Below are 25,246 nucleotides of genomic sequence, written 5' to 3' on the forward strand. Positions count from 1 at the left end.
TTGACATTGTTAAGCATGTACTGTTCTTTAAAAAGACTGAGAGATATGGGGTTTGAGGCACTGCTTACAATTGGTTCTGAAACTATTTAAATAGAAGGAGACAGTTCGTTGAAATCCATAACTCTAAAGAAGCTACAAGTTATGTAATCCCACAGGGCTCTGCTCTTGGTCCCGTTCTAGTAATACCGTTTGTAAACGATCTTCCAGAACACATACCGAAAGCTAATTCGTTCGTATACAAGGACGACACAAATATACTGACCACTGGCTGCAAGGGAGTACTCCAAAAAATAAGCCAGGAAAACCCTATCCACCTCAAGTCATGAACTATTGATAAATGCACAAAAACAATAAACCTGAGTTTTCATGCAAGAAAAAGTATGACTCGATCCAGTCCAGATGAACATATTGCTGGAAACCATATTTCCACGGTAAATTACACGAAATTTCTTGGATTGCGCATCAGTGGCATACTAAGCTGGGAACTGCTAAGCCTTTTTGACAGCGTGTCTGTATGCAAAATCGGTTTCTTACTGCGATCAGTAAGATAAGTAACTAACACAGATATGGGACATTTTGAAAAAACGTTCTTGGAAAATAATTCACTCTCTTCCAAGGTTCGCTACTGTGCTGATGATGTGCATATGGAGAGGTACTACCAGACAACGCCAAACATTCCTCAAGTAGCTAAACTCTAAACACAGCAGTATCCAATTCACAATGGAGTTTGGAGGTAACTCCATAAATTTTTTAGATCTCACCATAGATATCAGTGGTCACATTGATACTTTCAAGGTTTACATGAAACCTATCACTACAGACACTATAGTTCTTGCATTTCATTCAGTGATACATCATTCAGTATCCATCCTTATGAATTAAATACCATCATACAAGTAGCATTAAACAACGGCTACACTGCTTCGTTGGTGGCCTCTACATTGCACAAAATACGGAAATACATCTCCTCTCTTCTTTACCCTGTTCTCGATCCACCATCTCCATATTTCAATAAATTTTGCACATTCCACTTTTCGGAAAAGTTCTCTCAATGTGACTACTTTTTGCCCAATGGTATACAGATAGCAATTCAGCATTAGAAGACAGTGTAATATACCAAATCACTTGTAATTGAGACAAATCCTGTGTAGGTCAGCCCAAGAGGACAATATGCACCTGCTTGAAGGAACACCATAGATGCTGGAAACTTACGAGACTCAAATTTGGCAGACCATGTGGTTAAAGAAGGCCATAGTTATAAGGTACAACATGAAGACCTACATCACATCCATAAATGGAGGAAGAATTAATAAAGATATGCCAAAACTGAATAAGCAACCACAGTTACCCTTCTCGCCATTTATAGCTGCAGACACTACTCACCATTCCTGTCAGACCATGTTGCAAATAACTCCTACTTGCGTGCCTTATTTTTCTTTTATTTGTTCTACTATACTTTCATTTGCCTCGTTAAAAACTTGCTTTGTATAACCACAGCTGCTCACTTACCTGCTTAATCTCACTTCCATAACTAAGCAATTTTGAACCTGATAAAGACAAGATTACTTTGTTCAGTAACTCACTTGGAACACGTCACCAAATTTTATTGTTCAATACATTTCCTCAGAAGAGTTGTAAGTTGTTATACAGTTCGTTGGATAATGTGTCATGTATTTTGTTAACGTTCATCTGTTATATACCGCATTTTTACTGAAATAAGTCCTCTCGTGTTTGTCCTAAATAACAACTGTCATGTTTGGCATCAAGCTGCCGTGCTCAGTAAACGCGCTAGTTTAAAATCTTCCATCCCACAAAATTTCACAGGTACAGATATTTATGTTTGTACCTAATGATGGCACAACAGCCAGAAACCTGTTTGTAAAGGAAAATAATAAGTGGCCGATGTGGCCGAGCGGTTCTAGGCGCGTCAGTCTGGAACCGCGCTGCTGCTACGGTCGCAGGTTCGAATCCTGCCTCGGGCACGGGCGTGTGTGATGTCCTTAGGTTAGTTAGGTTTAAGTAGTTCTACATCTAGGTGACTGATGACCTTAGATGTTAAGTCCCATTGTGCTCATGGCCATTTGAACCATTTAGCCACTAATAAATATTGTAGGGTATTGTAAGGTATTACACCTGTGTCGTGTATGTTTTCATTCATAATGTCATTTAGACACTTCACAGCATATGTACCATGCCCTCTTTGGGTATGTTATTGGCTATGTCCTGATTTTCTGGGGAAATATCTCTGAATATCACGCAATTTTTAAATTACAGACGCAAGCAACGGACCACTTTTCAAACGGCTTAAAATCCTGCCCTTAGCACGCCTATGCTTAATTAGTTTGACTTGTTTCACATTGCGGCAGTTAGACCGGCTAAACAAAATCCTCGATCGCCAATTCCATGACACACAACTCCCTCACAGATTATACCACAAAACACAAAAATATGCGTAAACAGAGGAAAGTCTGGATTTGTCGACGTATAAGAAGAACATTATTCCTTCGAAAATAGGTCCAAAAGCTGGATGTGTCATATACGCTGGTAGCAAGTTAAGGTACGTACCTTGTAAGCTCCATTTCTTCAAAATTTCTACGTTGCGGCTGGAAGAAATTTATTCTTAGCTTCCTTGCGAATTTCGAGCATTCCAGTATTGAAGAGCCATGCACTTATGCCGTAGCTAACGGCTTTTGTATTGTTCGTTCAAACTTCAGTTAATGTGTTTAGCGTGGTGATCCACTTAAGTGGTATCTCTATTGTGGTTTCATTTGCAAACTATGGTTGAAAAAATGACTTCTCTATTGCATTTAAGCTGCAAGTGATTGCATTTGCTGACGAGCGTGGAAACGGGGCTACAGAAAGGCATCTTGGGCCACCTGTAACTGATAAAATAACAAGAACTTGGCGGAATCAGGTAGATGTTTTAGAGAAATCACATCGCAGTAAACATATGCTGAGAGCTGTAACTGTTACATTTCAGTTTCTACGAAAATGATCATTCATCAAGTCAAAGCAGTATCCAGTAACAAAGGAATCGCCGCTGTAATTGGGACATCATGGTGTTCAAGATTCATGAAAGGTACCGGCTTCATATGCGGACCATGACAAAAATATCACAGAAGATGTCAGCCGAATAGGAAGAACAAATTGTTGAATTTCATCTACTTGCCATTAATGCAAGGAATAGAGAAAAGTTTTTACTTCAACAAATTGGAAACATGGACGAGACTCAGCTAACCTTTGGTGTGCCTTCTAACAGAAATGTGGATTCATAGAGCACTGAATGCTTTATTGTTAAAACTTCAGGGTAAGCAAAGTCTCATTACACGGTGGTGTTATCCTGCTGTTGTGAGGTAACGGGCGAGTTGTGGCGCCCTGAAAATATTCTAAGTTCGGAATTGGCGTGGCCTCAGGGGCTCTGCAAGCTCTGGCTCGTCAGCAACCACGTGGTGCCGAACATTGGCTGGAGCAAGTGGGGTGGCCCAGGCACGTGGTCCAGGCCGACTGCGTGGCTGGGAATTCCATGTTGACGCCGTGTCGACAACTGTGCTTTGTGTTGATGAAGGAGATTTGTATGCCGGCAGTGCCAAAGATGGCTGACTTTGTGAAACAATAATGACAGACATTTCACACTTCGTGCAGAAATTAATAATAGCCAGAGGAATCACGATACCTTAAAAGGAAACAGGTACATTACCATTATTTGCGTGACGATTCTGGTGGTGTAATCAGATTTTCAATATATTAATTAGTTTAAAGTTTAGTATCTGACTGTAAACGAGAATACACGGTGTCCCAAAAAGGTACAGCCAGACTTTCAGGAAACATTCCTCACACACAAATAAAGAAAATATGTTATGTGCACATGTGTCCGGAAACGCTTAATTTCCATGTTAGAGCTCATTTTATTACTTCTCTTCAGATCACATTCATCATGGAATGGAAACACACAACTACAGAACCTACCAGCGTGACTTCAAACATTTTGTTACAGGAAATGTTCAAAATGTCCTCCTTTAGCGAGGATACATGCATCCACCCTCCGTCGCATCAAATCCCTGATGCGCTGATGCAGCCACGGAGAATGGCGTATTGTATCACAGCCGTCTACAATACGAGTACAAAGAGTCTCTACATTTGGTACCGAGGTTGTGTAGACAAGAGCTTTCAAATGCCCCCATAAATGAAAGTCAAGAGGGTTGAGGTCAGGAGAGCGTGGAGGCCATGGAATTGGTCCGCCTCTACCAATCCCTCGGTCACCGAATCTGTTGTTGGGAAGCGTACGAACACTTCGACTGAAATGTGCAGGAGCTCCATCTTGCATGAACCACATGTTGTGTCGTACTTGTAAAGGCAAATGTTCTAGCATCACAGGTACAGTGTCCCGTATGAAATCATGATAACATGCTCCATTGAGCGTAGGTGGAAGAACATGGGCCCAATCAAGACATCACCAACAATGCCTGCCCAAACGTTCACAGAAAATCTGTGTTGATGACGTGATTGCACAGTTGTGTGCGGATTCTCGTCAGTCCACACATGTTGATTGTGGAAATTTAAAATTTGATCACGTTAGAATGAAGCCTCATTCGTAAAGAGAACATTTGCACTGAAATGAGGATTGACACACTGTTGGATGAACCATTCGCAGGAGTGTACCCCTGGAGGCCAATCTGCTGCTGATAATGCCTGCACTCGCTGTACATGGTACGGAAACAACTGGTTTTCCCGTAGCACTGACGTAGCAGTGACGTGGTCAACGTTACGTTGTACAGCAGCAACTTCTCTGACCCTGACATTAGGGTTATCGTCAACTGCAGGAAGAATTGCCTCGTCCATTGCAGGTATCCTTGTCGTTCTAGGTCTTCCCCAGTCGCGAGTCATAGGCTGGAATGTTCCGTGCTCCCTAAGACGCCGATCAATTTCTTCGAACGCCTCCCTGTCGGGACACCTTCGTTCTGGAAACCTGGGCATCTGCCAACTCCGCATTTGTAAACATTGCACTGACTGCAAAACCACGTTCGTGATGAGCACTAACCTGCTGATACTACGTACTGATGTGCTTGATGCTAGTATTGTAGAGCAATGAGTCGCATGTCAACACAAGCACCGAAGTCAACATTACCTTCCTTCAATTGGGCCAACTGGAGGTGAAATGAGGAAGTACAGTACATACTGACGAAACTAAAATGAGCTCTAACATGGAAAGTACGCGTTTCCGGACACATGTCAATATAACATCTTTTCTTTATTTGTGTGAGGAATGTTTCCTGAAAGTTTTGCCGTACCTTTTTGTAACACCCTGTATAGAGGGTCTATACAACGGCGATGTACTTGAGGACAATGTTATGGAAATGGAAGAGCATGAAGATGAAATGGGAGCTACGATACTGCGTGAAGAGTTTGACAGAGCAATGAAAGACCTGAATCGAAAAAAGACCCAGGGAGTAGACAATATTCCATTAGAGCTACTGACGGCCTTGGGAGAGTCAGTCCTGACAAAACTCTACCATCTGGTGAACAAGATGTATGAGACAAGCGAAATACCCCCAGACTTCAAGAAGAATATAATAATTCCAATCCCAAAGAAAGCAGGTGGTGAGATGTGAAAATTACCGAACTAGCAGTTTAATAAGTCACAGCTGCAAAATACTAAAACGAATTCTTTACAGACGAAAGGTAAAACTGGTAGAAGCCGACCTCGGGGAAGATCACTTTGGATTCCGTAGAAATATTGGATCACGTGAGGCAATATGTAGACTTAGAGAAAGCTTTTAACAATGTGGACTGGAAAACTCTCTTTCAAATTTTAAAGGTGGCTGGGGTAAAATACAGGGAGCGAAAGGCTATTAACAATTTGTACAGAAACCAGATGGCAGTTATAAGAGTCGAGGGACATGAAAGGGAAGCAGTGGTTGGGAAGGAAGTGAGACAGGGTTGTAGTCTATTCCCGATGTTATTCAATCTGTATATTGAGCAAGCAGTAAAGGAAACAAAAGTTTGTAGTAGGTATTAAAATCCATCGAGAAGAAATAAAAACTGAGGTTCGCCGATGACATTGTAATTCTATCAGAGACAGCAAAGGACTTGGAAGAGCAGTTGAATGGAATGGACAGTGTCTTGAAAGGAGGATATAAGATGAACATCAACAAAAGAAAAACTACGATAATGGAATGTAGTCGAATTAAGTCGGGTGATGCTGAGGAAATTAGATTACGAAATGAGACACTCAAAGTCGTAAAGGAGTTTTGCTATTTGGGGAGCAAAATAACTGATGATGGTCGAAGTAGAGAGGATATAAAATGTTGACTGGCAATGGCAAGGAAAGCGTTTCTGAAGAAGAGAAATTTGTTAACATCGAGTATAGATTTAAGTGTCAGGGAGTCGTTTCTGAAAGTATTTGTATGGAGTGTAGTCATGTATGGAAGTGAAACATGGACAATAAATAGTTTGGACAAGAAGAGAATAGAAGCTTTCGAAATGTGGTGCTACAGAAGAATGCTGAAGATTAGATGGGTAGATCACATAACTAATGAAGGGGTATTGAATAGAATTGGGGAGGAGTTTGTGGCACAAATTGACAAGAAGAAGGGACCGGCTGGTAGGACATGTTCTGAGGCATCAAGGGATCACCAGTTTAGTACTGTAGGGCAGCGTGGAGGGTAAAAGTCGAGAGGGAGACCAAGAGATGGATACACTAAGCAGATTCAGAAGGATGTAGGTTGCAGTAAGTACTGGAAGATGAAGAAGCTTGCACAGGATAGGGTAGGATGGAGAGCTGCATCAAACCAGTCTCAGGACTGAAGACCACAACAACAAACAGTCTGACTGTAAATTATACAAGTAACACCCAGCAACGGTTCATCGGATTTTGTCGATGGACATGTCTCTAGAAAGCTATTAGTGTAAACCTAATTCGTATGAATTACAGGCATGTAACTTGAATAGTACATGAGTTATTGGAGGTTAAAGTGCCCGATTATTATTGATCGCCGGCCGCGGTGGTCTCGCGGTTCTAGGAGCGCAGTCCGGAACCGTGTGACTGCTACGATCGCAGGTTCGAATCCTGCCTCGAGCATGGATGTGTGTGATGTCCTTAGGTTCGTTAGGTTTAAGTAGTTCTAAGTTCTAGGGGACTAATGACCACAGCTGTTGAGTCCCATAGTGCTCATAGCCATTTGAACCATTTTATTATTGATCGCGTCAGGCCATAAAGACTCCACAGTTACTCGAATAAACGGTAGCAGCATGCTTATAAATATATTTATTCGTCTATGTCTTTGTTTATATCCGATATATACTATTCATGAAGAAATTGGTCAAATATTTACTGTGTTTTAGAAAGCGCAGAGGCAGTAGGCTACTTTTGTTTCTATTCCTTTGATATATGTTTCATTAATTTGTTTATGTATTTAATAATATTTTTAGTGCGTGTTTACGGTGCAGCCACAGGATTATTTATTTAATTTCAAGTTATTTAAATGTAAATCCAGTATTTAGTATGTGCTTTCAATATGTTTGTGGGTGTGCATTGGCTTGGAGACATGGCGGGAGCGCTCTTGCCAATCATAGCGCTCCTTACTACACTAGGCAATTACCGAAGTCAATGGAGAGTGTATGGAAGTGGGGGAGGAGTATCGGTTCGAACGAGACGGGGGAGTGCTGCACGGGAAGGCGCAACGGACGGTCGCGGTAAAATACTTACAGAGTGTTGAGCAGTTTACACATGGTCGCAGGAGATAGAAACAGTTCCTAGTGCCGACTGGTGCACTTCTGAGATTTCCATGGCTTCTGCAGTGAAGACGTAGTATGCATTTAGAAGTGAATATCTCGTGAGATATGTTGTTGCTCATAACTAATTACGTGAAGTAGGAATCTATTGTTTCCCTGTTATTCAACTTATATTTTATTTAACTGCTGGACCATCGACACCAGTAAGTGTTTTTCAGTAATAAAGGGCATTCTTAAAGGTACTTTTGCTATCGTACTCATCATTTAAAGTCGTTAAAATAGTACTTGCAGATTTTATTTAACTGCAGTCTTTCATTTATAAATTTCTATGTTACATTCAGAATTCGCAATTACCGAGTGATAGGAACCTTCGACCATTCGATTCATGTGTGTATTCATACTGTAGACTGCATACTCAGCAGTATTTGGCATGTAATGCTGCAGCTACGTATCCCAGCACCTAGACAACGAAGCCAGACAAAACTTTTAATATTTCAACAATGAGTCTGAGGGTATGTAGTTGCCGGCCCCTCTTTTTTTTCTTGAAAGCCCGCACTGAGCTGACGGAAAAGAAGTACTGCTACTTTTCATTTTTAAAAGAAAGACGCTTCCTAAGGAACAATTGCAGAAAGGAATATTTCTCCATGAACACAATAAAGACTGCATAGATTGAGGAGGAAAGAGTTTGTGGACAGATAAAATTTGGTCCAGGCGACCTGGAGGTCTACTGAATGAACCTGCCCTGTCAGTAAGGAATCAGCTAAACTGTATTCTCACAGAACAAAAGGCGTTAAAACAGACTGAATGAAATGAAGACTCAGTTCCAGGAGAGCCAGTTTACTTCAAACATTAGAGCTATTTATAAACAGACCATTCAAGGGACGTACTAAAGAGGAGTGGAGCAGATGGATGCAATTCGCAGATTTTGAAGCTACGCGGCCAGGAAGGAGTAAGAGGCATAGCATTTCCCAAGTTTTTACGTGGGTCAGAGCTTCATGATGCTCTATAAAAACTGTACAGTAATTAAACTGTTTTAGAAGTATTGAATTAACAATGCATTTGGTGTTACAGATAATAATTTATTGTACGAGGTTTCAGATTCTGACATGGTGGATTCAAGGATTTCTTCCTTCGATTCCAAGGATGATGTTCAAATGTCTGAAATCTTATGGGACTTAATGCTAAAGTCATCAGTCCCAAAGCTTACACACTACTTAACCTAAATTACCCTAAGGACAAACACACACACACCCATGCCCGAGGGAGGACTCGAACCTCCGCCGGGATCAACCGCACAGTCCATGACTGCAGCGCCTAAGACCGCTCGGCTAATCCCACGCGGCTCCAAGGGTGAATTTTGTGGACGAAAGATAAAAGGTGAGCACCTTATCATACTTATGTTGTTGTGATATTTAGTCCGAAGACGGGCTTGATGCAGTTCTCCATGCTTCTCTATGCTGTGCAAAGCTCCCCATCTACAAATAACTACTGGAATTACATCCTTCTGAATCTGCTTACTGTATTCATCTCGTGGTCTCCCTATCTACACTCTTCGTTCCAGTACCAATTTTGTGAGCCCTTGATGTCTCAGAATGTGTCCTAACATCCGACCCCTTGTTCTAGTCAGGTTGCACCACAAACTTATTTTCTCCCCAGTTCTATTCAGTACCTCCTCATTAGTTACGTAATCTATCAGTTTAATCTTCAGCATTCGTCTGTAGCACCACATCCCGAAAGCTTCTATTCTCATCTTGTCGAAACTGGTTTTCGTCCATGTTCCCTTCCGTACATGGCTCACCCCAGACAAATACCTACAGAAAAGACTTCTTAACACTGATGTCTATATTTAATGTTAACAAATTTCTCTTCTTCAGATACGCTTTTCTTGCCATTTTCAGTCTACATTTTATATCGTCTCTACTCCTGCCGTCATCGGTTATTTTCCCAGCGAAATAACAAAACTTATTTACTACTACAAGTCTCTCATTTCCGAATCTAATTCCTTCAGCATCGCCTGATGTACTTCGACAAAATTCCATTATACTTGTTTTGCTTTTGTTGATGTCCATCTTATTAAACTGATAGTTCGGTAATTTTCACTCCTGTCAGCAACTGCTTTCTTTGGAATTGGACAATTTATAATGCCCAGATATTTTATATACGTGCACATAGTGTTCTAGTTGTTTTCCAGTGGATATATTAAGTGATTAATTTTTTCCTAGAAACTGTCTTAAAGAGTTTGAAGTCTTGTACTTCGGCAAATATGGTATAATAGTGTCCAAATATACAAGTCTTTCACCCCCAACTCAAAAAAGAGTTAGGTCAATAATGAAACCGAAGTCAAACTGAAACGAATTTAATTGCGTCATTGCTTCTTCTCTGTTTATTTTTTTTCCACCTCGTTATCTGACGGTGAGCGTGCAGCGACCTTAGGTGGTGGGGTCCCAGGTCGGACACGTTTCTTTGTTAGGGGACTCGGTGTTTATGTCGTCCCCATCATTTCAACTGACCGTCATCGACGTGCAAGTCGCCGACGAGTCACCAAATAGAAAAAGTGGAGACGGCGGGGGGGGGGGGGGGGGGGGTATAGTGCTACAACGATGAAAAATAATATTACGACGATGTCAGACCTTATTTTCGTGATATAAAGAAGAATTGACGATATTAAAAAATGTAATTATAATTTTATTATTTTAATTTTTGTGCGCAGTGAATCAAAGACTTTCTAGTGCGCGGAATAAACTGGCATTGTTTGTACTACGAAACTATATATGATTGTTAACCATAGGAAGCATATACAGGGCCTCTGAGGACCTTGTATGTCTTCATTTTTAAGAAAATTAACACTGTGACATTCCTCCTGTCAAGTCTGAACGAGATAACGTTTTAAGTTTTTTGTATAATTCAATACGTTTACCTATACACCGTGAATGCATAAGCAGGGCTTCAGAAGCCCTCACACATTTATAAATTTTCTTTAGCTTATATTGTCTTCAATATTTGTTTGGGAGCAGTTATTAATTCAACAATGACTGTAGTGGTATTTCCAGCAACAGGAGTGCCAACAACAGCCGTAGCTGTAGTAGTAATAGTATAATTAAAAAATAATACACACTACTTTCACATATTAGCGATGTCGGTGTATTATTGATATTTTTGCTATCAAATGTTTTATTATTGCATAGTATTGTTATCCTGTGCTGCTCTTGTCAGCGTCATTGTTATTGTAGTTTGTTTGTTGCTGAAAGGCCCATATTGTTACGAGTATGAATCGTTTAGTGCTGCACAAGCTGCTGTTCGAGAGACACGCCTTTTGCTATGGCTTCGACACGCAAAGCAAGAGAGTCAGTAAGTGAAAATGCAGCTAATTTTGAAAGCGTTTTGGCTCAATGGTTTGAAAAACATGATTCTTGCGAAGAAGGAAATATTTTTGAAGATGCAAGTAGTGAAGAATCAGCCAATGAACCTGCAGATGTGAATATTGAGGCAGATGACAGTACTTCCGATAATATTACTTCACCAGAGTCAGAAAATGAAGAACCATCACAAAAAGGTATAGAAGGCCACATACATTAGTCGGAACGGAAAGATTTGGAAATTAGATCATCCTGCAACTTTTCGTACTCCTGTCCATAATATCGTAAAGAAGGCACCTGGTCCAGCCCGTGGTTTGAAAACTTGCAAACCTAAGGATGCATGGGACTATTTCATCTCCAAGGAAATACTAGAGGAAATCATCAACTGCACAAATATTGAAGGCAGATGAGTGGCTGCCTTACGTGGTAAAACGTGGAAATCGTTTCGCTTGCTGAAATGGAGGGTTTTCTTGGTCTTTTACTGCTTTCTGGTGTTGAGAACATTTGGGATGTCCCTATTAGAGAATTATTCTGGGACGAAAAGGCAAATCCTACATATAAGGCCACAATGTCAGTAAATAGATTCGCAGATATCTACATCTACATCCATACTCCGCAAGCCACCTGACGGTGTGTGGCGGAGGGTACCCTGAGTACCTCTATCGGTTCTCCCTTCTATTCCAGTCTCGTATTGTACGTGGAAAGAAGGATTGTCGGTATGCTTCTGTGTGGGCTCTAATCTCTCTGATTTTATCCTCATGGTCTCTTCGCGAGATATACGTAGGAGGGAGCAATATACTGCTTTACTCTTCGGTGAAGGTATGTTCTCGAAACGTTAACAAAAGCCCGTACCGAGCTACTGAGCGTCTCTCCTGCAGAGTCTTCCACTGGAGTTTATCTATCATCTCCGTAACGCTTTCGCAATTACTAAATGATCCTGTAACGAAGCGCGCTGCTCTCCGTTGGATCTTCTCTATCTCTTCTATCAACCCTACCTGGAGCGGATCCCACACTGCTGAGCAGTATTCAAGCATTGGGCGAACAAGCGTACTGTAACCTGCTTCCTTTGTTGTCGGATTGCATTTCCTTAGGATTCTTCCAATGAATCTCAGTCTGGCATCTGCTTTACCGACGATCAACTTTATATGATCATTCCATTTTAAATCACTCCTAATGCGTACTCCCAGATAATTTATGGAATTAACTGCTTCCAGTTGCTGACCTGCTATTTTGTAGCTAAATGATAAGGGACCTATCTTTCTATGTATTCGCATCACATTACACTTCTCTACATTGAGATTCAATTGTCATTCCGTGCACCATGCGTCAATTCGCTGCAGATCCTCCTGCATTTCAGTACAATTTTCCATTGTTGCAACCTCTCGATACACCACAGCATCATCTGCAAAAAGCCTCAGTGAACTTCCGATGTCATCCACCAGGTCATTTATGTATATTGTGAATAGCAACGGTCCTATGACACTCCCCTGCGGCACACCTGAAATCACTCTTACTTCGGAAGACTTCTCTCCATTGGGAATGACATGCTGCGTTCTGTTATCTAGGAACTCCTCAATCCAATCACACAATTGATCTGATAGTCCGTATGCTCTTACTTTGTTCATTAAACGACTGTGGGGAACTGTGTCAAACGTCTTGCGGAAGTCAAGAAACACGGCATCTACCTGTGAATCCGTGTCTAAGGCCCTCTGAGTCTCGTGGACGAATAGCGCGAGCTGGGTTTCACACGACCGTCTTTTTCGGAACCCATGCTGATTCCTACAGAGTAGATTTCTAGTCTCCAGAAAAGACATTATACTCGAACATAATACGTGTTCCAAAATTCTACAACTGATCGACGTTAGAGATATAGGTCTATAGTTCTGCACATGTGTTCGACGTCCCTTCTTGAAAACGGGGATGACCTGTGCCCTTTTCCAATCCTTTGGAACGCTTCGCTCTTCTAGAGACCTACGGTACACCGCTGCAAGAAGGGGGGCAAGTTCCTTCGCGTACTCTGTGTAAAATCGAACTGGTATCCCATCAGGACCAGCGGCCTTTCCTCTTTTGAGCGATTTTAATTGTTTCTCTATCCCTCTGTCGTCTACTTCGATATTTACCATTTTGTCAACTGTGCGACAATCTAGAGAAGGAAGCACAGTGCAGTCTTCCTCTGTGAAACGGCTTTGGAAGAAGACATTTAGTATTTCGGCCTTTAGTCTGTCATCCTCTGTTTCAGTACCATTTTGGTCACAGAGTGTCTGGACATTTTGTTTTGATCCACCTACCGCTTTGACATAGGACCAAAATTTCTTAGGATTTTCTGCCAAGTCAGTACATAGAACTTTACTTTCGAATTCATTGAAAGCCTCTCGCATAGCCCTCCTCACACTACATTTCGCTTCTCGTAATTTTTGTTTGTCTGCAAGGCTTTGGCTATGTTTATGTTTGCTGTGAAGATCCCTTTGCTTCCGCAGCAGTTTTCTAACTCGGTTGTTATACCACGGTGTCTCTTTCCCATCTCTTACGATCTTGCTTGGCACATACTCATGTAACGCATATTGTACCATGGTTTTGAACTTTGTCCACTGATCCTCAACACTATCTGCACTTGAGACAAAACTTTTGTGTTGAGCCGTAAGGTACTCTGTAATCTGCTTTTTGTCACTTTTGCTAAACAGAAAAATCTTCCTACCTTTTTTAATATTTCTATTTACGGCTGAAATCATCGATGCAGTAACCGCTTTATGATCGCTGATTCCCTGTTCTACATTAACTGATTCAAATAGTTCGGGTCTGTTTGTCACCAGAAGGTCTAATATGTTATCGCCACGAGTCGGTTTTCTGTTTAACTGCTCAAGGTAGTTTTCAGATAAAGCACTTAAAAATATTTCACTGGGTTCTTTGTCCCTGCCACCCGTTATGAACGTTTGAGTCTCCCAGTCTATATCCGGCAAATTAAAATCTCCACCCAGAACTATAACATGGTGGGGAAATCTACTCGAAATATTTTCCAAATTATTCTTCAGGTGCTGAGCCACAACAGCTGCTGAGCCCGGGAGCCTATAGACACATCCAATTACCATGTCTGAGCCTGCTTTAACCGTGACCTTCACCCAAATCATTTCACAATTCGAATCTCGGTCAATTTCCTTCGATACTATTGCACTTCTTATCGCTATAAACACGCCTCCCCCTTCACTGTCCAGCCTATCTCTGCGGTATACATTCCAATCGGAGTTTAGGATTTCATTACTGTTTACGTCTGGTTTCAGCCAACTTTCTGTTCCTAGTACTATATGGGCGTTGTGACCGTTTATTAATGAGAGCAGTTCTGGGACCTTTCTATAGACGCTCCTGAAGTTTACTATTAGCACATTAATATTGTTATTCCTTGTTGCCTTTTGCCTACTCCTGCCTTGCCGTGTCTCAGGAGGCGTCTTGTCGGGCCTAGGGAGGGAATTCTCTAACCTAAAAAAACCCCATGTGCACTCCACAAGTACTCCGCTACCCTCGTAGCCGCTTCCGGCGTGTAGTGCACGCCTGACCTATTCAGGGGGACCCTACATTTCTCCACCCGATAGCGGAAGTCGAGAAATTTGCACCCCAGCTCTCGAAGAATCGTCTGAGCCTCTGGTTTAAGCCTTCCACTCGGCTCCAAACCAGAGGACCGCGATCGGTTCTGGGAACGATACTACAAATAGTTAGCTCTGATTCCACACCGCGAGCGAGTCTTTCCGCCTTCACCAACTCCGCCAACCGCCTGTACGAACTGAGGATGACCTCTGAACCCAGACGGCAGGAGTCATTGGTGCCGACATGAGCAACAATTTGCAGTCGGGTGCACCCAGTGCTCTCTATCGCCGCCGGTAGGGCCTCCTCCACATCTCGGATGAGACCCCCCGGCAAGGAGACAGAGTGAACACTGGCCTTCTTCCCCGACCTTTCCGCTACTTCCCTAAGGGGCTCCATCACCCGCCTAACTTTGGAGCTCCCAATAACTAATAAACCCCTCCCCCGTGTGCCTGCTCGGACCATTACAATGGTGGGAACAATCAAACAAAATAAACCAGAAATTCCTAATGAGATGAAATCATCTGCCTCAAGAGCGATTCATTCCTTTTTGTTTGCATTTATAGGTGAGATTACAATGGTGAGTAATGTTGCCAAAGAGAAAAAGACTGTAGTTCTCATTATCACAATGCATCACGACAGAAACATTGATGAAACTCATGCAAAAAAAGAAACCAGATATAATAAATTTCTATAATTGTACGAAGGGTGGAGTAGATCAAATGGACCAGAAAATTCGTTATAACACTTGCAAGAGACATACAGGAAGATGGCCATTTGCATTATGGATGAATATGATGGACGTCGCAGCAATGAACAGTGAAATTTTATTTTCCGCTCAACATCTGACATACCATAGTGGAAGAAGTGATAAAAGGCGTTTGTTCCTTAGAGATTTAGCAGAGGAAATGGTAAGACCACTAATGGAACTTCGTATTCAGATCCCTAATCTTCCAAAGAAAATCGTTGATGCCATTCAAAGATGTGGTGTTCAAAAAGATGTCATATTGCCGAACCATCTACCTTTACAGGAGAAAAAAGGTACAATTATTGTACATACACTAAACTCAGGGAAAGTGCTGTGACATGCATTAAGTGTAAAACCAACATTTGTAAGGAACATAGAGGTGTTCTTTGTGCATCTTGTTTGTCACATGTTGAAAACAAAGAAAAATGCAATTTTATGTGACCAATGAATAATAACTTTTTGTCAAAATATTGCCTATATACATAATATTGTGAATAATGAGTATGTTTTAATTGAAGAAATTTGTTGTAATAAATGTTATAAAATGTAAACTGCAACTTATAAGTGAATTAATAAAATTATTTTTATATGCTGTATGTAAATGAATGTAACTAATAAAAATTCAGACTTAGAGATTTTTAAAAAAATTAATAAAATGTTAATCAGGCAAACCAGATCCTGGTACTGTATCTTAGGAATCTGTCAATGTGACAATAAATTTGACAGAAATAAATTTAACTCCAAAGAATGATTATATGAAAAGAGGAAAATTTTAAATTAGGGCAGGGCCTTGGAGGTCCTGCATATGCATTCATGTGTGTTTTCGGCACCATTCATCCTAGGGTTAAGTGACAAGTGATTCCATGTAAGACATTTTGTCTGGGCGGATTTTGTTCTCGTACTGGTTGGTTGAGAAAGAAAAGTTTCTTAATCGATGTATGTAATGTGAATGTATAGAGGCTATAAAAAGGAGAGAGAAAGAGATGATCCTTGCGGACACTCACCGTATTGTATAAGTAAAGGTAAATAAAAGTTATTCAAAACAAACATCTCTAAAGTGTATCGTCTTGTGATTTCTAAAGACTGAAAACTGCGGTCTTTAATCTGAACCTGTCCTGAATAACAGCGAAGAACATTTCTGTCATCATATATTTTCTTCGTCTGACGACGGTTGTGATTCGCATGTTACTTTTTGTTACGCGACGTGTTATGAATATTTTCATTATACGCGCAAAAGGGCACACAGCTTTAATCGAACCTGTATCTTTCGGAAACGATAACTCTTATCAGTCCAATTACGCGAATACCGTCTAAATCGCAACCGTGATCACAAAAGTGTTTCCTGGACCTCATTTTTATAAACGTATAGACTTCAAAGCGAACAGCATTGCACCACCGCTGGCTCGCAACAATTGAAAGAAAACAAGACAGGGACTGAACAACTTTTAACACCGTCAGCGTTACGAAATCTGAACGACGTAAGTTAATTAATTAAATATTAACAGGAAGAGAATTATCAAATATCAAAGATTAAATCATAGCAAGAATTTAAAGCATTTTAGCATCATTACGTTTCTTAGCATTAGTATTTGAGTATCTGATACCATCATATCTATTTAAAAGACAGTGCGTAAATAAAATTGCCACCTTTTATAACTGTTATTGTTATAGCATTTCAGTGGCAACATATTGCAGGACCAGCTTATATGTGTGTGCTAATGAGTCTACGACGACGATAAGCACTATAGGGGGGGAGGGGGGGGGTAGCGAACAACCGCATAAGGGATCCTCCAGCCAGTAATACCACGCTATCATTTCATTTTTCTCTACTCAGTTGATAACTGTTCAAAAACGAAGTAATAATTTGAAATTCATACATTTTGTATTCCACTACTCTACAGACGTTAATGACATGTGTCCTGATCAAGACGATTCCACGTTTTTCATTTTATAGTCGCTGAAATTTGTAATTTCGCTGTTTGCCCATCTGGCGAACAGCAGTACGATTCTTCCGTTGAAGCTAAAATGATCAAATGTGTGTGAATTCCTAAGGGACCAAACAGCTTAGGTTATCGGTCCCTAGACTTACACACTACTTAAACTACACTACTGGCCATTAAAATTGCTACAACAAGAAGAAATGCAGATAATAAACAGGGATTCATTAGACAAATATATTATACTAGAACTGACATGTGATTACATTTTCACGCAGATTGGGTGCATAGATCCTGAGAAATCAGTACACAGAACAACCACTTCTGGCCGTAAAAACGGCCTTGATATGCCTGGGTATTGAGTTAAACAGAGCTTGGATGGTGTGTACAGGTACAGCTGCCCATGCAGCTTCAACACGATACCACAGGTCATCAAGAGTATTGACTGGCATATTATGACGAGCCAATTGCTCGGCCATCATCGACCAGACGTTTTCAATTGGTGAGAGATCTGGAGAATGTGCTGTATCCAGAAAGGTCCGTGCAGGACCTGCAACATGCGGTCGTGCATTAGCCTGCTGAAATGTAGAGTTTCGCAGGGATCGAATGAAGGGTAGAGCCATGGGTCGTAACACATCTGAAATGTAACGTCCATTGTTCAAAGTGCCGTCAATGCGAACAAGAGGTGACCGAGACGTGTAACCGATGGCAACCCATACCATCACGCCGGGTGATACGCCAGTATGGCGATGACGAATACACACTTCCAATGTGCGTTCACCGCGTTGTCGCCAAGCATGGGTGCGACCATCATGATGCTGCAAACAGAGCCTGGATTCATCCGAAAAAATGACGTTTTGCCATTCGTGCACCCAGGTTCATCGTTGAGTACAACGTCGCAGGCACTCCTGTCTGGGATGCACCGTCAAGGGTAACCGCAGCCATGGTCTCCGAGCTGATAGTCCATGCTGCTGCAAATGTCGTCGAACTGCTCGTGCAGATGGTTGTTGTCTTGAAAACGTCCTCATCTGTTGACTCAGGGATCGAGACGTGGCTGCACGATCCGTTACAGCCATGCGGATAAGATGCCTGTCATCTCGACTGCTAGTGATACGGTGTCGTTGGGATCCAGCATGGCGTTCCATATTACCCTCCTGAACCCACCGATTCCATATTCTGCTAACAGTCATTGGATCTCGACCAATGCTAGCAGCAATGTCGCGATACGATAAACCACAATCGCGATAGGCTACAATCCGACCTTTATCAAAGTCGGAAACGTAATGGTACGCATTTCTCCTCTTTACACGAGGCATCGCAACAACGTTTCACTAAGCAACGCCTGTCAACTCCTGTTTGTGTATGAGAAATCGGTTGGATTCTTTCTTCATGTCAGTACGTTGTAGGTGTCGCCACTGGCGCCAACCTTCTGTGAATGCTGTGAAAAGCTAATCATTTACATATCACAGCACCTCCTTCCTGTCGGTTAAATTTCGTGTCTGTAGCACGTCATCTTCATGGTGTAGCAATTTTAATGGACAGTAGTGTAACTTATGGTAATAACAACACACACACCCATACCCGAGGGAGGACTCTAACCTCTGGTTCACTTTCACAAGATTATTTGTAAGTGATGTAGTACGTTGCATAAAAGGCGTGGGCTAGAACATGAAAACACCAAAGATGCAACACATTACCACGTCTAATACGGTACTGGAAAACAGTTGCCATTCGAAACAGCTTCCAGTCGTCTTCGAACTGATAAATACAGGTCCTCTGTGATTTTCAAGGGAATCTTATTCCACTCTTCGTGCAAAACTGTATTGAATTCGGGTAACGATGGTGGTGGTGAGCAGTGATCACACACCCATCTACTCAGAGTAGACCGTAAAGACTTAAAAATGTTGAGATAATGGTGATTGTGGTGTCCAGGAGAGATATGAAAGTTTGTCCTGTTGCTCATGAAACCAGCCCTGGACGACGAGAGGTGTGGAACACAGCATCACAAACATTGTACCATGGCCAACACGACCAACAAATACGGTCGCAAATCCTTGCAGAGCACACATGGGGCCCGTGGAATACTACGACGTGGCTGCCCAAATCATCATCCAACCCTCGCTATGTTTCACTTATGGGACGTAAACTCGGTCAGAAGTTGGCAACAGTGTGAAACAAGATTTATCCGACCAAATGACTGTCTTCCATTGGTGTAAATCATGGATTACTTCTAGATAAGCTCAAGTACTGTGATATGAATGGGACAGTGCTCAAATGGATTAAATCGTACCTAACTGGAAGAGTGCAGAAAGGTGAAATAAACAGTTCACATAATATGCAAAAAACTGGTGATTTCTCAAACTGGGGAGCAATCAGGAATGGGGTGCCGCAAGGTTCGATATTGGGTCCTCTGTTGTTCTTAATATATACACTCCTGGAAATTGAAATAAGAACACCGTGAATTCATTGTCCCAGGAAGGGGAAACTTTATTGACACATTCCTGGGGTCAGATACATCACATGATCACACTGACAGAACCACAGGCACATAGACACAGGCAACAGAGCATGCACAATGTCGGCACTAGTACAGTGTATATCCAGCTTTCGCAGCAATGCAGGCTGCTATTCTCCCATGGAGACGATCGTAGAGAGGCTGGATGTAGTCCTGTGGAACGGCTTGCCATGCCATTTCCACCTGGCGCCTCAGTTGGACTAGCGTTCGTGCTGGACGTGCAGACCGCGTGAGACGACGCTTCATCCAGTCCCAAACATGCTCAATGGGGGACAGATCCGGAGATCTTGCTGGCCAGGGTAGTTGACTTACACCTTCTAGAGCACGTTGGGTGGCACAGGATACATGCGGACGTGCATTGTCCTGTTGGAACAGCAAGTTCCCTTGCCGGTCTAGGAATGGTAGAACGATGGGTTCGATGACGGTTTGGATGTACCGTGCACTATTCAGTGTCCCCTCGACGATCACCAGAGGTGTACGGTCAGTGTAGGAGATCGCTCCCCACACCATGATGCCGGGTGTTGGCCCTGTGTGCCTCGGTCGTATGCAGTCCTGATTGTGGCACTCACCTGCACGGCGCCAAACACGCATACGACCATCATTGGCACCAAGGCAGAAGCGACTCTCATCGCTGAAGACGACACGTCTCCATTCGTCCCTCCATTCACGCCTGTCGCGACACCACTGGAGGCAGGCTGCACGATGTTGGGGCGTGAGCGGAAGACGGCCTAACGGTGTGCGGGACCGTAGCCCAGCTTCATGGAGACGGTTGCGAATGGTCCTCGCCGATACCCCAGGAGCAACAGTGTCCCTAATTTGCTGGGAAGTGGCGGTGCGGTCCCCTACGGCACTGCGTAGGATCCTACGGTCTTGGCGTGCATCCGTGCGTCGCTGCGGTCCGGTCCCAGGTCGACGGGAACGTGCACCTTCCGCCGACCACTGGTGACAACATCGATGTACTGTGGAGACCTCACGCTCCACGTGTTGAGTAATTCGGCGGTACGTCCACCCGGCCTCCCGCATGCCCACTATACGCCCTCGCTCAAAGTCCGTCAACTGCACATACGGTTCACGTCCACGCTGTCACGGCATGCTACCAGTGATAAAGACTGCGATGGAGCTCCGTATGCCACGGCAAACTGGCTGGCACTGACGGCGGCGGTGCACAAATGCTGCGCAGCTAGCGCCATTCGACGGCCAACACCGCGGTTCCTGGTGTGTCTTCTCCGCCGTGCGTGTGATCATTGCTTGTACAGCCCTCTCGCAGTGTCCGGAGCAAGTATGGTGAGTCTGACACACCGGTGTCAATGTGTTCTTTTTTCCATTTCCAGGAGTGTAGGAGTGTATTAATGACTGGCCATTCTATATTCACGAAGATGCAAAGCTGGTACTTTTTGCCGATGATACAAGTATAGCTATCACACCCGACAGACTAGAATTAACTGGTGAAATTGTAAACGATGTTTTTCAGAAAATCATTAAGTGGTTCTCTGCAAATGGGCTCTCATTAAACTTTGACAAAACACAGTATATACTGTACCACACTGTAAATGGAATGACCCCATTAACAAATATAGAGTTCCAGCAGAGATCGGTAGCTAAGGTAGAATATTCAAAATTTCTAATTGTATGCACTGATGAGGGGTTGAACTGGAAAAAACACACTGAGGATCTGCTGAAACGTTTGAGTTCAGCTATTTATGCTATTAGGGTCATTACAAATTTTGGCTATATACGTCTGTGTAAATTAGCTTACCACGCCTATTTTCATTCTCTGCTTTCGTATGGCATTATATTCTGGGGTAACTCATCATTGAGTAAAGGAGTGTTCATTGCACAAAAGCGTGTAATCAGAATAATTGATGGAGCACATCCAAGATCATCCTGCAGACACTTATTTAAAGAGCTAGAAATCTTCACTGAAGCCTCACAATATACATATTCACTTATGAAATTTGTTATTAACAATCCGAACGAATTCAAAAGTAGTAGCAGTGTACATGGCTACAGCGCTAGGAAAAAGGATGATCTTCACCACTCAAGGTTATATCTAACTTTCGCTCAGAAGGGGGTAAATTATGCTGCCATAATAGTCTTTGGTCATTTACCTAATGACATCAAAAGTCTGACAGATAGCCATATAGCATTTAAAAGGAAATTAAAAGAATTTCTTAATGGCAACTCCTTCTACTCATTAGATGAATTTTTGGATACAGTAAGTTGGTAATTTCCCAACCCCTGCAAAACATTAAAAAAATTAAAAATATTGAGTGTCATGTAATATTTTGTCTAATGTATAGACACCTTTTATTAACCTGACACGTTCCACATCATTGCGAAGTGTCGTATTTATGACCTATGGAACAAGTACTAATCTAATCTAATCTAATCCGTAGTCGACGTTTTATGGCTTCGACAGCACGCTTTTCTCTTCCGGGCACTAGGGTCAGTGATGAGTGGTTTTGGAGTTCCAGCTCGTAGTGAAATTCCCTGTTTGGGAGATCCCTTCGTGTCGTTTTGATGCTGTCAGGGTTCGCGAGCGCGACATTCACTTCTGCAGTGAGTTTTGCGGGTGTCGTTCTCTTGTGTTTGGTCACAATTCTCTTTAACGTCCGTCTGTTACGACTAGTCAACACACCCTTGCGTCAACGTTGTGACTTTTGGGGGGGTAGCACGTCAAAAATTTAAAAAAAATGCATTTTTCAAATAATGCCTATTTTTTAGCGCACATCTTGAACAGTTTGATGTATAAAACATATATACTTGAGAGATTATAAGGAACGTTATTTGGTCTTAAGTGTACCGAGATGCAGCGCCGCACCCCTTTGGACAGCATTCTTCTGTCATACGTAAGTGTATTTCGCTCTGTATAATTCGAATGTTTATATTTGCGCTAGAGATTGTCATATGTGAAACAAAGAACTACTGATATCGAAGAAACGTCTTCTTTGCGGTGCCCAAAACCCAAATGAAAGTTTTAACCAATGTGTATGGGAACGATTGCCAAAAATCATTTTTGTGGGAGTAAACGCATTTGCTATTGGTGTTTATGATGCAGTTTCATGTTTTAATGACGGCGTGCAAAGCAAAAAATATGTTGTACAGAAAATGTGATTTAAGCCCGGAGTGAACTGCATCAAAGCTTTGTATGTGATAGACACATAGCGTGTGGTAAAAGCGCATAAATCATTTTTGGAGGTGACAAAATCAAGACGAGTGCATCATAGGAATAGGAAAAGGAAAAAAAACTGATTTAGAAAATGAAAAAGAACCTGCTTATGGTACTGGACACTCCTTAAAGAATGCAAAATACAGCAGAAACTTAAATGGCCATTTTCTACAAAACACAGATTTCTGCACTTAGGAACATGAAACATCCAAAATAAATATCCTATTGCTTCCAAACTTGGTATGCTTATTAGACACAAACTCCTTAATGCAATACTCTAGAATTGTTCCAAATCTATTAAAAACTGTGTTACAAATTGGGACAATTAACTATAAAATTTGAGATTTTTCTGAACATGAAGTTTAAAATATAAAAGCTCACTCATTTTTTCATAAATTAAATAAATTATAGAGTGTCATACACCTGTCAGTATCGTTTGTATGCTGTGCAAAATTCATCGAAGAACCTCTCTTACTTATGAAGAAAAGTGTACCGATAGCAACAAAAGCAGCCAATAGTTAGTGAAAAATTGATGAAAATCACATGTAAAACTATTATATTGTTATGTTCTTGAACCTTCACTACTATGAGTGTGAATCCTGAATCCTTCCTGGTTTTGCTGATGAAGTTCTATGAATTTATTTGTAAAAGTATAGAGAGTGGAAATTGAAATGCCGGTTGGTGCCTCTTCTGCTCCAAGTTGTTGGCCGTCCTACCCCCCCTTAACGGATGATATTTTTCCGATTTCCTTGTATCCAGTATAAACCTTCCATACGGTACCTCCTGAAACACCGCACACTTTTTGTTTACGGAAGCACATACAGTAAGAACGCCAACAATTCGCCCACGTTCGATTTCATTATCTCCTACATAATGCACTCACAACTACAGAGGACACTTTTCTAAATGGTTCAAATGGCTCTAAGCACTATGGAACTTAACATCTGAGGTCATCAGTCTCCTAGACTTAGAACTACTTAAACCTGACTAACCTAAGAACATTACATTGCCGAGGCAGGATTTGAACCCGCGACTGTAGCAGCAAAGCGGTTGCGGACTGAAGCGCCTAGAACCGCTCGGCCACATCGGCCGGCGACACTGTTCTGATCACAGTTGACACTTGTAACGCGTTGAGGACATTGTACAGGTGCAATTTGTGATCCAGTACAAAAACGCAACCTACAGGCTCGGGTAGCATCTGTATTTATGTTCAAACAAGCATTTCTCTCGGTGTTTCCATATCTTTGTGCAACCACTGTTCGTAAATGTGTTCGGATATAGGAATCTACAAATTGGTATGTATGCTTCACATAGGCATATGCCCAAAAATGTAGATGTAACTGAGAAAACAAACAAAACAAAAAAAAAAAAAACGTGAACGGGCTTTGAAGGCCCAATGTAACCGACCGGCCGCCGCGTCATCCACAACCCTGAGGCGTCATCGGATGCATATAGGGAGGGGCATGTGGTCAGCGCATAGCTCTCTCGGCCGTTGTCAGTTTTCGTGACCGGTTCGCTTCTTCTCACTGAAGCAGTTTCTCAACTGTCTTCACGAGGGCTGAGTGCACCCCACTTGCCAACAGGATTTGGCAGACCCCGCTGGTGACCCATCCAAGCGTTAGCCAAGCCCGACTGCGCTTAACTTCTGCGATCTGACAGGAACCTATGTTACCACTGCTGTAAGGTCCTTGGCTAACCGGCGAAACCCGTATCATATCCATGATCAGAGGTTGATCATTAATAAATAAATCGAAAAGACGGGTAACTCGAGACGTTCCAAAGATAGAAGCACACTTCTTCAGGACTAGCGAAAACTGCAGTTTCCACTCACCAAACACTGGTGCGACGAAACGCCGTCGGTCTCAGGTGTGAGTCGTCTTCTGGTTCCTTAATATGACCCCGAGAGTTCTTATCGCGGCAAAGTAGGTAATTTACGAGCGCGAGTAAATACCGCCAGACAAAACCCCCAAGCATAGCGATAATTAATACCCCATCCCTCCCGTCACTCCTCGTTTCAAACAAAGGCGAGCAGCTGACAAAAGACTATCGGTCAACAAAGCATGCCTCATCAACGTGTTTGTTTGCTGCGTGTTGTAATGCTTCTCCATTCAGCCACAGTAATTTTCCTCCGTGAATGAAGACGGTAGCTTGGGGTAATTGTCCCAGTCGTTTGCTCTGGGTACACTATCATAGTCCACGCCGTGTGACTTCCATTGA

The 25,246-nt window shown here is 42.2% G+C and overlaps 1 protein-coding gene across 1 annotated transcript in view; it reads right to left on the reverse strand.

The window, feature by feature from the left end:
- Positions 1-24,919, reverse strand: part of LOC126291795 (luciferin sulfotransferase-like) — a 97,397-nt gene extending 72,478 nt beyond the window's left edge. Inside the window, exon 1 of the mRNA XM_049985491.1 lies at positions 24,861-24,919. The gene's annotated coding sequence lies outside the window, so the exon portion shown is untranslated. The remainder of the gene's footprint in view (positions 1-24,860) is intronic.
- Positions 24,920-25,246: the final 327 nt, after the last annotated feature.

This window comes from Schistocerca gregaria, chromosome 9, assembly GCF_023897955.1.
Source record: "Schistocerca gregaria isolate iqSchGreg1 chromosome 9, iqSchGreg1.2, whole genome shotgun sequence".
Taxonomy (NCBI): Eukaryota; Metazoa; Arthropoda; class Insecta; order Orthoptera; family Acrididae; genus Schistocerca; species Schistocerca gregaria.